Here is a 2,500-nt window from a genome sequence, read left to right on the forward strand (position 1 = left end):
CAATATACATATATATACATATATATATATATATATATATATAGTACAGTAGGCCTCCGTCAGTCGATATCGACTATGGATATTGCGCCGGAGAAAGTCATGATTTTGCTAGCGACAGTGACGGCTGTGGCTGGTGAGCCCGATGCGGGAGTGGCAGTCTCGGCCGCATTTTCTGCATGTGTGGCTTGTTGGAGTGGCTGCTGGGGTGTGTGCCTTCCGTTTGGCTCTCTTCCCACTGGCTGTGGTCAGAATTTTTTCCTCTCCAGACTTCAGCTGCTTGTGAAGAACACTGCGCCATTTGCTGCGGTCGGCTGCTACCTCTTCCTAGTTCTCAGTGTTGATGTCCAGGGCTTTCATGTCACTCTTGCAGACATCTTTGTAGCGCAGTTGGGGTCGACCAACGTTTCTCTTGCCGGAGACAAGTTCACCGTAAGGGATGTCTTTGGGAATGCGTCCATCTTCCATCCTTCGCACATGGCCGAGCCATCGAAGTCTGCGCTGTCTTAGCAATGTGAATATGGTGGGAAGACCTGCTCGCTCGAGTACCTGGGCATTGGTAATCTTGTCATTCCGGCGGATGCCAAGGATGCGGCGAAGGCAGCGCAGATGGAAGTTACTCAGTTTGCGCTCCTGCTTCGAGTAGGTCGTCCATGTTTCGCTGCCGTAGAGGAGAGTGCTGACAATGCACGCGTTGTACACTGCCATCTTAGTTGACGTTGTCAGCTTCTGGTTCTCCCAGACGCGGGTGGTGAGGCGTCCTAGGGTCGTAGCAGCCTTGCCGATGCGCTTGTTGATCTCGGCGTCAAGGGACAGGTTGTCGCTGATGGTGGATCCCAGGTATGTGAACTGGTGTACGACTTCGAGTTGGTAGTCGTCGATATAGATAGCTGGTGGAGTGTCCACATCCTGACTCAGCACATTGGTCTTTTTTAGGCTGATGGTCAGTCCGAAGTCTTTGCTGGCCTGGGAAAACTTGTCCATGAGGCGCTGGAGTTCTTGCTCATTGTGGGAGGTGACAGCGGCATCATCAGCAAAAAGCATGTCTCTGATGGTTATCTCAGTCACTTTGCTTTTTGCTTTCAGTCGAGCCAGGTTGAAAAGTCGACCGTCAGATCTTGTGCGAAGGTACACTCCTTCTGTTGATGTTCCAAAAGCATGCTTGAGCATAGCAAAGAAGATGCCGAAGAGGGTTGGAGCCAGTACACATCCTTGCTTGACTCCACTCTTGATGTCAAAGGGGTTGGACATGTTGCCTTCATACTGGATCGTTGCCTTCATGTCATCGTGAAAGGATCTAATGAGACTGTGGAGTTTTGGAGGGCAACCGATCTTTGGAAGGATGTCGAACAGCCCTTCCCTGCTGACCAGGTCAAAGGCCTTAGTCAGATCTATAAAGGCTATGTAGAGGGGCTTGCGTTGTTCCCTGCATTTCTCCTGAAGTTGACGAAGGGAGAATATCATGTCCACTGTGGACCGTTCTGCTCGGAAGCCACACTGAGACTCGGGGTAGACGCGCCCAGCGAGTTTCTGGAGACGCACAAGCACGACGCGGGCGTAGAGTTTCCCAACAATACTCAAGAGCGAGATGCCTCTGTAGTTGTTACAATCACTCCTTTCACCCTTATTCTTGTAGAGGGTGACAATCTTGGCATCTCTCATGTCTTGCGGCACGGCTCTCTCTTTCCAACACTGGCATAGGACGTCATGGAGGGGCTGCAGTAGAGTGTTTTTACAGCACTTGATGAGATCAGGGGGAATACCATAATTGCCAGGTGCTTTGCCGCTTGCTAGGCTGTCGATTGCTTTGCAGAGTTCCGCACATATATATATGTATATATACATATATATATATATATATATATATATATATATATGTATTATGACAAATAAGACTGAAGGTGGAGGAAGCAGGGGAGGAATAATGGGAGAATTTCACGCTTTAACGTTTCGACCCGCAGAGTCTTGATCACAAAGCTAACAACTTAAACTTAACAGGAGATTTTATACATGGACGGGTCATCTCATGGGACGCTTCGGAGAGCTTGTTATTTTATTTGCGTATTCTTTCATTACTAATAAGCTTATGGCTTTTGCTAGACATATAAAGACTTCTCTATGGTTAATGTTGTTATTAGTGTTAATGTATGCTGCCTCCCTTGTCTTCCTTAGTTTCTTGGATGATCCTTTATTTAATATGGTTGTTTTGTTCCAGTCTGGAAGGTGGCCATGTTTATCCACATGCATTACTATGGAGGTAGATGATCTATGGGCTTTTACGTCATTTTTATGTTCATATATTTTTTTATTAAATCCGCGACAAGATTCACCAAAATATGAAGAGGGACAGCTTTTACACGGGATTTTATAAACAACGTTGTTTTCGTTAGTGAGATTATTTGTTACCTGATGTCCTGGTTATTTTAATGCCCGCTTTTAAGAGAAAAGCGGGCATTAAAATAGTCAGGACATCAAGTAACAAAGTAAAACATTTGGTAACACG

General features: G+C 46.4%; 1 protein-coding gene across 1 annotated transcript in view; it reads right to left on the minus strand.

Annotated features, from left to right (window-relative positions):
* LOC143028936 (gamma-aminobutyric acid type B receptor subunit 1-like) overlaps nucleotides 1-2,500 on the minus strand; it is a 10,609-nt gene that overhangs the window by 1,863 nt on the left and 6,246 nt on the right. The gene's annotated exons all lie outside the window — the stretch shown is intronic.

The sequence above is a fragment of the Oratosquilla oratoria genome, chromosome 10, assembly GCF_046742065.1.
Source record: "Oratosquilla oratoria isolate Oo_2021 chromosome 10, ASM4674206v1, whole genome shotgun sequence".
NCBI classification, from domain to species: Eukaryota; Metazoa; Arthropoda; class Malacostraca; order Stomatopoda; family Squillidae; genus Oratosquilla; species Oratosquilla oratoria.